The following is a 14269-nucleotide window of genomic DNA, read 5'->3' as shown; positions in this document are numbered from 1 at the left end:
TGTTCTCAAAAGCCTTTCCTTCTTGTCTCGAACTTAACACTGAGAGGGTTAGTGGTGGCACAGAAATGTCATCTGTGATAGCGAAGTCAGAAATGGAGCTTGTAATGAGGGAGGACTACGCCACATTTATGCACAAATTTGGGTTTCTGCTACCTTATATACCCCATCAGTTTTCATGACAAATAAATGAATAGTTTTGCAAAAAAAGAGGAATTTTTAAATTCATAACATACTGTGTGTTATGCTGATGTTACTCCTTCCAAATGACATTTCTGACCTTTAGCTGCTATGGAAACAAGTCGCCTATGTAGGCCAACTCTTTAATTATGCAATGATCCATTTTCAAAAGAAAAAAGGGGGTGTCCCAGGCTATCTGCTTGGCAAAAGACACTGAATGTTGAACACTGTTCGTTCTGTCGTAAAGACTTCTAAATTTAAGTGTGATGAACAGTACAAAAACAATGTATAATTTGCTGCAAAATAAGGGGTCAGGAAAAACCCTACCTTTGCACACAGGATGCAAAGTGGGGTAATTCAGGCTACACACAGCAGGAATCTACCATTTTCAGCTGACTGCAAGAGGTAGACTAGACCAGGGGTGTCCAACTTCCAAGAGACTGCAATCTACTCCCACTATAAATAAACTGGCAGTGATCTACCCATTTGATTGTTGAGCTTTTTTTGGGGGGGGGAGGACAAAAGTTGTAGAGCTTTTTTGAGGGGGAGGGACAAGAGTTGTTGAGCTTTTCTTAGGTAGAGAGATCAGATCAGAATTGTTGATCGACCAGGATCGACCAGGGACAGCCTGCGATCAGCTGGTTGGACAGGCCTGGACTAGGCCATTCCTAATATTTTCAATTACGGTTTAGCATTGCACAATGTAATATGAAATCAGAATAAAACTGCTTTTTAAAATGCAAAATACCATATCCAGATTGGATCTCATAATATTTCTATTCTTCCTGAGTGAAGTAGTAGGCTCAGGGAGGGGTCTGTACCCTCTCACTTTAAGATTAGAGCAAGGCACCAAAATCTTTTCTTAAACTTACCTGCCAACTGCAGAACATTTAATTGATCAGTTTCTATAAGTAAAGTCCTACAAGAAAGACTCCGTGACTTTAAAAATATATAGCAGAGAGCACAGGCACCAGGATACATGAACAAGAGTGTGGCTCCTCTGGAAAGGACAAATGAAAGCCAAGGGCCTGCTACCAATCGAAGAATGCCGCATTATTAGGCCACTAGGATCAAAGGGGTAAAGTAGTCAGTGAAATCAACATAAATTGTGAGCAATTTGCGGGAAAGAATAGAACTGAAGCAGCTAAAGAAAATACAGTGGACGCTGGGGTTGCGAACCTGATCCATGCGGGAGGCACGTTCACAACCTGCAGCGTTCGCAACCCACAGTGCCGCGTCTGCGCACATGTGGGTGGAAATTCAGTGCTTCTGCACATGCGCAAAGAATTATTTAGCGCTTCTGCGCATGCGCCGAAACCCAGAAGTAACCCATTCCGGTACTTCTGGGTTCGGTGTGATGAACAACCTGAAAACGCACAACCTGAAGCGTCTGTAACCCGAGGTATGACTGTATAGTTGTGCCACATTATGATCATCCTACAAAGACTGCTGGAAGTGGTGTCTCGTGTGATGATTTACCGTATCATAACACATCGTTCTGGCACGAAGAGTTTTCACACTGGTGTCAGCCTCCTTCTAGAAGTAGTAATGCTAATTCTGGTTACATCACTGAAGAAATGAGATAATTGCAACTTCTCAACTTTTAAAAGGAAACAAAAAGCCAGCAACTCTCAGCCTGTGCAGACGTTTCATTGCTGAACAATGCGGCACATTCACTACTGAATGAAGAACCCCCCGAGCATGGCGAGTCTCTGGGAGGCCACTAGACTGGTTATTATTGCACTAAGCATAACCCTCTCATAAGAGCTATTAGCTGGCATGCTTGGCGGAAAATCAGTGTTTCTCTGGAAGCAGCTGTTAACCACTACCACCCCACTTCAATTCTCCTTTTTATTTAAAAGGATAAGGAATGACTAGGCTTGGCATACTCCAAGTTTTCCATGCAAATTTTTATCTTTTAGAACTCTCTCTATGCAAATGATATATACAAAATATCTGGGCCAGAATCCAAAGAATTACTTACTATAAAATAGTTTTGCCCACCTACTCCCCAACTCATGCCATATAACAAACTGTTCTTTAAAGTACCCTATGTTTCTAAAGCAGTTTGTCATGCCATATACTTAAGCTTAGGAAACACAAATTCAAACTGCTTATACAGTCTCTTTGGGTCCCAGACCTGCCAAAATTCAACTTTTTTGCTTTGGTACTAGGTAAAGATTATGGTTTTTTAAAAAAGATTATAATGCAAGAGTAGTGAGCAGAATGAACATGTGCATTAAGGACAGAATCATTTATACAGCAGACTTCAGTTTTGCATTATTTCCAGCAGCAGTTCACAAGGAGTCTAGCTGTTGTACATTTATTTTTTAAAGAGCCTGCCTCTTTGGCAGTGAAATAAGCCAGCTAAGCAGTGACTGCATGTAGACAATGCAGCTACAAAGCCACAGATCAAGTTCAGTAAAGCCTGTAACTGTATCCAATGGTTACATTTAATTATACAAACTAATGAGGGAATACATACATTGTATGTATATTGCTTTAACTGTTCAGCACAATAAATAAACACAAAGTGTGGAGTATCCACAGCAAGAGAGATTTTGACCAGATGTGTATGTAAAAGGTATATATGTAGCAGAGAACATGCTAAAGCAAGAGCCCTCTCTTAATTTTTGAACCTTCTGCCTTGCACTGCAGTCCCACCTGTTCAGGAGGGACCCCATATCCTCTGGAAAGTGTTATTGGGGGGGTGTACAGGGGAGGAAGGGAAAAATCAGGTTTACAAGCTGCCTTTCACTCACACAAGCAGTGGAGACAACTCACTAATTAATTAACAATAGAGTTTGGAATGCAGCATTCCAAATCTTCTTGTAACCTTGCATCTAGTGGGGAATGCTTTGTCTGGAAGCAAAAAATGGCATCCTATTATAGTTGCAAGGATTGTGGAAAGCACCAGACAAAAGGATTATGGCTCAATTTGTAATTCCAGAGCCCTTGGCTTTGGTCATAATTTATTAGCAGCACAAACTGTCATGGAATGTGTGCTCCATCTGCTTCTTGTTACCTTCATTCATGAGCACTGCCATCTAAAAATGATAATTTCAGAGTAATTTTTTCCATATACATACAAAGCTTGATAAAAATTCAAATGTCCCTTTAATATTATTGGTAAAGGACATTAACCCTAATGGGACATTGTAAACATAAGTAGTTTTGTGATACCAAACTCACTACTGCCACCACCAATGTAAATGCTTTCCCTAAAACCTTAAATTATATAAATTATAAACACCTGCATTTCCATAGGTTTGTATCCTTTACATATGGCATCTCCTTTTTATAGGGCACTAAGTGTGCCAAAATGGGGGCAACAAGCAAAGTCATCATTTTGACCTCAAGATGACAGTCAGGATCTAAGACACTGATGCTGATGCAGAACAAAGTTCACCCCTGTCTGTCCTGAGACAACTTCACTGAGAAGTACAGTGGAGGAAAGTATCATGGTGGCAGGCTAAGGGGTTTTTGGGGGGGGGGCAATTGCCCTTCATTCCTCTTTTCCAAGTTCATCAGGTAAAGGAAGAGGAAAATAGACACCTAGCCTCACTAAGCAGGAGTTAAGAGGTGGCTTCTCTCTTTGGAAGTATGGGCAGAATGAACATGCGTCTCTTGAAATTGACTGAGGGGGGTTGGAGAAGCTGAATGAGGTTTGAATGTTTTTAGCTAAGTTAGTTGAATATGAACTGATTTGGAAGGTTGGGAGTTTCAGAAAGCTCAGATCTCTCTCTGCAGTGAACCATAGCTGTCAACTTCCCCCCTTTCTTGCGAGGAATCCTATTTGGAATAAGGGAATTTCCCTTAAAAAAAGGGAAACATTGACAGCTATGCCTTGAACTCAAGTTTGTGACCTTGGGCAAGTCACTTGCCATTCAGCCTCACTAGTCTGCCTTCTGCAGACCAGGTAGTGCAGAAGCAAATGTGGGATCAAAGGGAGTAATTGAATGTTTAGCCCCCACCTCTGCCTTGCACTCAGATTGTAGTCTTGGGCTATTCCGTTCAATGCCACAAGCCAAAGAGCAGTGATACCATCCCGAAAATATTTTACATAGTTTTCAACTAAAAGGAATTGTCATTATGAGATGGCTGTATTTATCCCCAAGGATATCTGACTCCTTTGGAAGAAACTTCCAAGATGCTATTATCTGAAGACTGAAATGCTTATTTCTGGACAATTATCAGGTTTCTTTCCTAAGCTTTGGTTACCCCAAACCCCTTATCTATTTTCTTAGACTGTTGACTCTATAACATACAGACACACACAAAATAAGGGCAAAAGCAAAGCTGCTGCAGTGTGTTTATAACCTTTTTGAATATATAAATATTACAAGCAATAGGACATTGTTTTCATATATTTACATCCTAATCCATGCAAGTTAAATGGGACTTGTTTCCAAGGAAGCAAGCCCAGGACTGAAGGCTTTTGGCAATCACAAGAAAGCAGGCTATGAAAAGGCATAAAAGCTGAAGCTCACAAAACACAGTTATATTCATTTTTGAGCAAAATCCTTTCAAACGTGCTTAAGACACACAGTTATAAGAATGCAACACAGTATGTGTAAAGATGCATAAGAGGAGAAAACAGACACAGAGCAGAGTTAACAAGAATCAAAGGAAGTACAAGAAAAGAATTGCTTACCCTACAGATGCTTCCTCTGCAACAAACAAGCTCATTTTTCACAGGGCTGGATGGGTAAGCCTACCCACACTCCATTAAATCAATTGTTCATTCTGCAAATTGGCTTAAGGCTGCTCTTGGGCATTTTATACATAGAGATGCAGCTGCCTAGAAATGCATCTGCAAAGTGAGGCAAAAACAAACAACACCACATTCACATACCGATGAGAGAGAAAGAAAGAGCGGGATCGCTAATGAATTCTCCGAAAGAACCAGCCTAAATGGCTATTCACTGAAAGGTGTTCAACACAAGATTAACAAGTGGCTAAGAGCCACCCTCTGGTTTTGATTTTTAAAGCTGCAGTTTTTTGATACCACTGCTGGCAACCAGCCATCACTGCAGGCCTCAAAAAGTAGTGGAAAGCTTAAAAGGGGGAAAGAGCCTGCCAGGAAAATTCTTCTAAGCCTGCAGCTCTGCAGCACTCTCGCTCTTTACAATAAGGAAGAGCAAGAACCCTCATCCCATCGCCAGTCTTTCAATGCAAACTCTAAAAAGGAAATGCAAGGAGGTCTATGTGACAAATCAATTAGCCCAGCTCTAATATAGTAAATATTATGACCTGAGTATTCTTTCAAGGTTTGAACATGTGGGCTACTCTTAAAAATAAAACCATACACACACAAATATCAAATATGTTCTCGCCAGCAGCAACATGGGTAAAACAAGGGAAGAGAATGAAGATAATAAAGCTAAAGAAACGGATTTTCTCAGGCATTTCTCCTGTTTCAGAAACTGACGAAGGGGAAGTTCCATAATCAAAGATCAACAGCATCAACCATCAAAGAAATCTTTATATTTTACATACATTGCAATTTATGGACAACCACTTGTTTCAGTCTGACATTAGCCACAGTCCTTTATATACACAATGTAAATAAGGTATGCTGTGCTAATAAAACAAGTCCCCTTTCCCTTAACAAGGAAAGACACAAACCTAATAAATATATGGTTTTACAATATAAATCACAGTGGAACAGCTTTCCTTTCATATGTTTTACAGTCGTGCATTTCATTGTTTAGCTCTGTCTATATTTTAGGATGCTCAGCTTTATTCTTCTTGGAAAAATTATCTGTGTAATTTCCCTATTAACTTTTATCTTAACTGCTGTCACACTGAAAGAATTCTGTAGAAGGTTTTAGGAAATGTGAGTTTAGGTTAGTTTCCAACATATTAAATTCCTGTGATTTAATGTTCTATACGTCTTGCGAGTCAAAGAAAAACAAAAACAAAAAATCCTGTAAAACACAAATGTCTTGTGCATAGATGAAATCTAAAGTTCAGCACTGAGACTTGAAGAAAGTTTCCAAGTTTCAGTAAACTGGTCATAAAATGTAACTGCTTGTTACATTTGCTGGAAAAGTGGGGAGATAAATAGTTGCCTTTAGGTGGCAAAAAAACCCAAAGTCAATGGTAACTTTTTAGAAAATGTTTGACTAGCTCAGCCTTGCCCAGCCTGGTGATCTCCAAATGTTGCTGGCCATATTGACTGGGGCTGAGGGGAATTTTAGTCTAAAACATTTTGTTGGGTGACTGCTGCCTATGTCATAATCTCAGAATTCCAAATCTGCCCAGGGTGCCAAAAAAACTTGTGACAACCAGATAGTATATTTTCACAACCTGGTTTAATCCATAGGAGCCAACTCCTATGGGCTGAGGTCCCATTGCCCTCTATAAAATATTTGAGGGGGCTGCGCCCCTAAGTTGATGGGCATTGCCATTCAAATGGGGTGTGTGTGTGTGCTGCATCTTGTGATTAATTATACCTGGGGCCCCCAATATTTTATTCAAGTTGGCACCACTGTATAGAGAGGAATAAGATTCTCTAAAATTATACCCTCAAACCTGAGTTTTAACCAAGCTTAGCAAGTGTCACAATAGTGTACTTAAACCAGGAAGAGAAGGGTGGGATGCTATTTTCTTTAATCACAAAATAAACTTTCTGTATTCAAACTAAATAAGCCACCAGTGTTTAGGCTAAACATATTTGATAGAATTATCACAAAAGTAACCAAAAGAGAGAAATGTTTGGATATTACATTCAGGGCTATTTTGTTGAGAAAGAAAAAAGTGATGACTTTAGATAAGAATCATGTGGATGTCCCGGCACAATCCTGTGCTAGAATGTTAAGACCATCACATTTTTCTTTCCTCAGTTCTCAAATATATTCAGTAATTATTTTAACCTGAACTTTGCATGGCCTTAAATGTAAAAAGCAAGCACACAGAACAGCTCTACTCAGTGCTATTTGGGTGGTATAATAAATAGGCATGATACTTGAAAATATCAACTAACTTCAAACTGAGGACAGGAGGAAGTTCCTTGGCAAATAAAAATATATTGCATCATTACATGCTACATTGTGATGAAAGATTAATGACAAAACCAGTCCAGGAGGGATTGTTGTTTGAGGAGTGACACCAGACAATTCTTAAAAATACTCAATTAGGAGATTAAAATGACTGATCCCATTGTGATTCATACCATAGATTCAGGTTCTTTAGTCTGAAAAGGTAGAACACAACACACTGCCATTCAGCTATCACTTTAGCTGATTTAAAACTGGTGTTTACTTATTCTTTCAAATTTTCAATCCATTACCTAAACTGATGGACAAATGTATTATAAGAACACAACAAAGGCAAATAGTCTACCTTCATACTTTCTTTTACTGTTCAGAGTAATCTTTGTCTAATCTTGTGAATGCAAGATGCAATTAGAATTAAAGGAAAATAAATCAGAAGTTAAAGCCATTACCAGCAAGGTTTCCTCAATGACTTGTCACAGGAGCCTTTCTTAAACCTTGACGTGACCTCAAAAAAGATGCTTGGTCTTGATGACAGCACCGTTTCCTTAACACAAGAAGCCTTCACAGTGATCCTAAGGACACGACTAGCACCAACAAGGACTACCATCAAAAGATAAGTCTTACTGTTACTTGTTGCAGGGGTGGGAGCATGTAATTTTCCAGATGTTGATGAACAACAACTCCCACCAGCTCCTACTCTTGGTCATGTTGGCTGAAGCTGATGAGAGCTGGTATGTTATATCTGGAAGCCCACAAGTTTCCCATCCCTGGACTATTGAATGGCCATGTTCAGCCAGTCATATCTCAGTTCATTCAGATAAGATGTACAACAACCTCTTGTCCCTGTGTGCTGCCCACTGATCATCAATGAGTACTAGGCATGATGGCTATGCTTTGCCTCCACAGCTGGAGGCGGTTTGCTTCTGAATGCCAGTTTCTGGAAACCACGAGAGGGGAGAGTGCTCTTGTGCACTGGTTGGCCACTGTGAGAACAGGATGCTGGATAAGATGGACCACTGACCTAAACCAGCATGCTCTTATGTTCTTAGGGAGTCTTAGATGTACCTACTTCAGGGTTGTTGTGAGGACAAAACGGGGGAAGGGGCGAACTGTGTTCATCATTTTGAGCTCCTTGGAAGAAAAATGGGGGGCGGGTATGTTTTACATAGGACTAAGTAAAATTTCTTCATTGAGGCTTTAGAATATCCATTTAACTTTTAGATATAAGATTTCAAAGGAACTAGGATGCGATGCACAATGTCTGTTTTAAAGGAGCCAGAACTCTTGCAATATCTATTACAACTGAAACCAATACCCTAAATGAATATTTGTAACAATTGTATCTCCCAAGGCTGAAATATAAAGCAGCAAATAATTTTGCTTTTTGGCAGATGGCTAAAATACTTCTAGCTCTGAATCTTTGAACTGGAATTCTAGTTTATTCCATGTATCAAAGTCAGTCCGCCAAACACAATAATTAAATGCCTCCAGAATAAAGGAAACTTGCCAGAATTTGCAAGTTCAATTGAAAAATAAGCATCAACTTGCATAGTCAAGATGCAGCAAAAAAGTTGAACTTTATACCTCAAGTTATAGATGAAAGCAGATGCTAATATTTTTGTTTGTGCTGTCTCCATAGGAATTAAAAGTAACAAAAGATGAAGATTTCCAAAGGACTGTTATCAGGTTTGATTTAGTACCTCCAGTTCACACGTACTAATACTTCCCTTGAGTCACAAATATTGAAATAACGTGAAGAGAAGCAAAGAAGACCCATCTTGAAGCCTCCCAGTTATCCCTAATCTGAAATATTACTTCCCTCTTGGGCTGGTCCCAAACTTTTAGATAAAAGTTGGATCATAGCAGTTAATGTCAACTTAAACACAGATACATAGTTATGTCCAGGGGATCTGGACTGAGGGATCTAGCCTTCAATAATACTGGTCTCATGGGGAGAATCCCATTCACCTCCCAGTCTCAGGAAGCTGACTATGCCTGATCTATGTGTATGCAGCTGTTAAGTGTGTGTGTGTGTGTGTAAGTGCATGTGTGTGCGCGCGTGTGAAGACTCTTCCTTTTTTCATGCCCAGGGTGTCCCTGCCCTCTGCCTGCTTCTCAGAGCCGGTTTGTGTCACAGCCACTGCTGCCATCGCTCAGAACAAGCACGAGCTCATTCTCCACCCTGAGCTCGGTGGGGAAAATAGGGACATTTTGGGATCAGATCAGAAGCTGGGGTGGCTTTCATACTTCCAGGACTTTCCCTGGAAAATAGGGGCACTTGGAGGGTATGGGTTGCCATGCCATGCCAAGGAAAGTTGCCGTGTTATTGCCATGTTATTGGCAACCAACTATATGTACCTCCATGCAAATGTGTGCAAAAGAGGACGGGCGGGGGGGATACAAATCTTAGGTGCTCTCTATATACAGCACCTCCTGTACAGTTTTTCTGCTGTAAGACCCAGTTTACACCTTACTGCAAAAAAGAGAGCTTCAAATGAATATGAACTAGTTAATACTATGGGTACAGGATCTGTCTGCATTATTCTATGATTCTATGTCTTACAGCAACCTAACAGGTATGCCACCATCTACTTTATTTCCTCATTCTCCCTCAAGTGGGATGAGAATTGAGCTGCAAATATAGTTTGGCAGAAAAAGAACTCTGCTCATCCCAATAGTAAACTGCGCCAATGGAATACATAATCCCTACACACACAAACCCCAAGCCCAAGTAAAAGGACTACAATTAGCTGTTGTGGTTTTCAAAAAAAAACTAGTAAATTTTAAGACTTACAATTGTCAATTACTTAAAGAAAACAATGGATGTACCTTGAAGCTTTTTTGGGGGGGAGGGGGAAATCCAGCATGGAGATTTTCTGAGGTTCCCATCTCTATGGTTTGCTATATCAGCTTGCCAGTTCACCTTAAATTTGAAAGTTAACGTAATAGCGACTATACCTCCAAGCCTGATTTTCTGAAGAAATAACAGTTTAGTTGTTTGACCAATCTCACAGAAAGAACATATGCTTTTCTATTAATATTTTATTGCTTATAAAACATCAAAGCTGGCTGCCTTCCTACTTTGTCAGCAAGCAACAATTTCCCCCTTTTAAGCTAATTCAAACCACAGGGAGCCAATTAAAAAAAGTGAAGCTTAACACAACTATTTCCTTCTAGTAATCTCTCTAAATTTGGGGTTTATCAGGCCTTATGGGGTCTTCTTTCCAGAGCAATTGGCATTTATTCATTTAACTACCATGTGTATAGCTAAGGGAATGAAACAAGTTCAAACGTTACCACTTGACTTCAAATTGAGAAAGACAGAATTTATTTAAAACACACTTGAGATTTCTTCTGAAAAGTTTTTCTTTTAATACAAGGAAATATGTTACAACATTCCTTCTTCCTTTGTCAAAAAGGGGCTAAATTAGTATTTTGGCAGTCACCAAAGGCTTTTCCCAGTAATATTAAATTTCGCCATGTTACAGGATATGGACACTAAAAGGCTACTGAAGGCTAATGTTGCTGTTATTTTAAAAGAATCCTTAGTTGTTGTTTTTTAAGGCAACACAACAAAGGCAAATAGTCTACCTTCATACTTTCTTTTACTGTTCAGAGTAATCTTTGTCCAATCTTGTGAATGCAAGATGCAATTAGAATTAAAGGAAAATAAATCAGACGTTAAAGCCATTACCAGCAAGGTTTCCTCAATGACTTGTCACAGGAGCCTTTCTTAAACCTTGACGTGACCTCACAAAAGATGCTTGGTCTTGATGACAGCACCGTTTCCTTAACACGAGTTGGGAAGGGGGAAACAGAAGCATATACAGTCGTACCTTGGAAGTTGAGCAGAATACCTTCCGGAAGTCCATTCGACTTCCAAAACATTTGAAAACCAAAGCATGGCTTCTGATTGGCTGCCGGATGTTTGGCTTCCAAAAATAGTTCGCAACCAGAACAGTCACTTCAGGAGCCAAAACATTCAGGAACTAAGCTGTTGGCCTTCCAAGGTATGAATGTATTAAATTCTTAGTAAATCCAGTGAAGTTTCAACTTCTGTTTTTTATTTATCTGATGTTTTTAAAACAAAAAGCACAGATGAACTGCAAGTCCTGTGTTAAAGCTATCCAAAGCTTCAAAATTTACATGCAATTGCATACTGAAAAACTGCATGCAATTGCAAAATGCATAGAATTATTATTATTATTATTTTGCATTATGTGAGGAATGTAGATCTGCCTCTTTGCCGAGACACTTTCATTTCTGCTTTAATTTTAATTTAGTAGTTTGTGCAGAGATACAATTGAATACACAATAGCAAAGCGCTTTTTGGCCTGAGGGTAGAAGCTTCCATACCCCTGGGCTAAAGGTTAAAAGATTCTGATTAACCTTCCTAAAATAAGCCAATCACAATCAGAGAACAAAGTACTGTGTTGCATGAACACAAATGTTTATTTGAGCAGCTAACAACCCTTTTTATATAATTCTTTTCCATTTTGTTTGCATTACATTTTCGACTCAGAAATAAAGCAGAATGGAAAATAAAGAAACCCTACAAACATGTGTGTGTGTGTGTGTGTGTGTGTGTGTGTGTGTGTGTGTGTATCTTGGCAAAGAGGAAAGTGGGACATCCAACAATTTAAAAATTGTTCTCTATGGTAGAATTGACTAGGTGTCAAAATAAACTGGTTTTAAAAACACCTTCATGTGGTGGCAATTTTATCCAGCAAAAATCCTTACTTGAAGCAAAGAATTCCAAACAACAGAGCTGCATAACAAATTTCCAAATCACCCATGATGTGTAACAGGTGAAAACACATGAGCTGTGCTATTTAGATTTGTTTAAGGGAACCTATAAAATGCTTAGCCTCCAATACTTTGTTCAATATCAGATCTAGTTGGTTATCTTTAGAATAACAATTGGCAGCTAACTGCAATACAGTGGACGCTCAGGTTGTCAGTGTGATCCATGCGGGAGGCACATTCACAACCCACAGCACCACGTCTGTGCACATGTGGGTTGCGATTCGGTGTTTCTGCGCATGCGTGACCGCCGAAACCCGGAAGTAACCCGGTCCGGTACTTCCAGGTTTCAGCACATCTGTAACCTGAAAAAACGCAACCTGAAGTGTCTGTAAACCGAGGTTTGACTGTAATGAAACTCTCAGGGCTGCATCGCGCATTACAAAATTTGTTCGTAGAAGGCTGTTTAATGAAGAAAACAATGCTATTGTTGGTATTTCACAGATTGATGCTCACAGCTTCCCTCCCCATGTCCACAACAAAAACAAACAAGCCACCAGCATATGTAGTAATCAGATTATCATATCATTTACAGACTACTCAGACAATATTTTTTTCAGAGGTGCCTTCTGCCTAGGAATTCTGTAAACATGTGAGGAGAGTCAGAATCTACAACACGTGGAAGCTTTCATCAGTGACAGCTATTTTTAGCCACCTATATACAAATCCAAATTGCTGCTAAGAAGGGTAAACAACATAGTAAATTCATGGCTATTTTTAGAAAAAGGTATTTAGCACTGCACTTTGACATATGTATCATCTGACATATATTTAGTACCTTTCACTAGCAATAATTCATTCGCCAAACCCGTGTGCTGGCATTGATATCAGCATGTGACACCAGAGTGATTTAAGGATTCATGCCTCCTACCAAAAAACATTATCATCTATAAATGACAGGCAAGCACCCAATACAACTGGTACATAAAACTCTAAATATATTAATGTACTCTAGATTGCAGTAAGTATCTGTGAACAAGCGCCTTTAAAAACTCTTTCCTTATTTAATATTTATACTGGACAGCTCAGTTGGTTAGAACATGGTGCCAGTAACACCAAGGTCGCAGGTTCGATTCCCATGTGGGACAGCTGCACATTCCTGAATTGCAAAGAACTAGATGATCCTCAGGGTCAATTCCAGCACTACAATTCTTTGATTCTTACAATAAGTACAAAGGGATCTGCTTAGCAGGTGAGAGAGTGGATTTTCATACAGCTATTTAAAATAAAAAATCGTATTATGTTTGAGGCCAAAAATAAAGCAAATCAGGCAACTTCTCTCAATACTTAACCACCAAAAGCACTTCAGTCTAGCACAGGGAGGGATTTTAACTGAGCTCAAGATAAGGAAGGAAGGGTTAACTTTCATGGAAAACTCACGCAAATAGGCTTGTGTCTGAATACATCCCCAACTTCTGAGCACAATTAGCGGCTGTGGAATCCTGCCTGTGCCAGACTGCTGGAAAGGCGAAATGGATATCCAGGGGGAGGGAAGAGGGGAAGGAGTATCCTGGAAAAAGGCATGGATGACCGAAACTTTCTACAGGAGACCTCTCCACAATGCAACATTTTGTTACAGATCCCAAATGTGCTTATATATTACACACTATGATTTATGGTGTATGTTGTTTGGGATTTCTAAGAAATATTTCAGAACACTGAATATTTCAGTCCTACCATCCATCCAACAGAGATGATATAATACACACACATTTTGTGTGTGTGTGTGTTATAAAGTCACACACACCTTAAAACTCACAGGCCATTCAAATTTTACAGGCATGATTAAAAGGAGTATTAGATCACAGCTGACTGGAATGCTGAACTCCAGCTGGACACCAGCCAACCGGGACTCATGGTAACCATTGTGTTTTTAAAGATCCATTTTAAAAGAGTCATTAATATTCTCCTCAGGACTTCAAATGCATGACAAGTAATCCAACTTGGCAACAAACCTATGGAAGATGGTGTTACTTTCTACTTTCAGCCAACTCACTTTCTTGAGCAGATTTGAAGGGTTAAGGCCCAACACTTGCTTTCATGCATCAGGGCATAACCAGCAAGACTTCATGATGTAAACCCAGGTAAATATTTGTTTTGTATTCTATTTATAAATACTTTAATTACAAATTGGTTTAATGTAGGGTGCACCAAACAGTATATAATTTTGATATTCCTTCAACTGTAGCACATTCAAAGACAGATGAACCCCAAAATACCTGCCACAAGGTTTTCACATTCAACTTGTTTATCACAGTCTTTTTTACTTTCACAAATACTCTAAGCAG

General features: G+C 39.4%; 1 protein-coding gene across 9 annotated transcripts in view; it reads right to left on the bottom strand.

The window, feature by feature from the left end:
• PLEKHG1 (pleckstrin homology and RhoGEF domain containing G1) overlaps positions 1 to 14269 on the bottom strand; it is a 103074-nt gene that overhangs the window by 50895 nt on the left and 37910 nt on the right. For 4 of the 9 annotated variants that reach the window (XR_014562474.1, XR_014562475.1, XM_083732146.1 and 1 more), the window contains exon 3: positions 4832 to 4990. The exons of the other annotated variants lie outside the window; for them this stretch is intronic. The gene's annotated coding sequence lies outside the window, so the exon portion shown is untranslated. The remainder of the gene's footprint in view (positions 1 to 4831; positions 4991 to 14269) is intronic. 9 annotated transcript variants of the gene reach the window in all.

This window comes from Podarcis gaigeae, assembly GCF_964106915.1.
Source record: "Podarcis gaigeae genome assembly, chromosome: 3".
In the NCBI taxonomy this organism is placed as follows: Eukaryota; Metazoa; Chordata; class Lepidosauria; order Squamata; family Lacertidae; genus Podarcis; species Podarcis gaigeae.
This window is presented reverse-complemented; position numbering and strand designations above follow the sequence as displayed.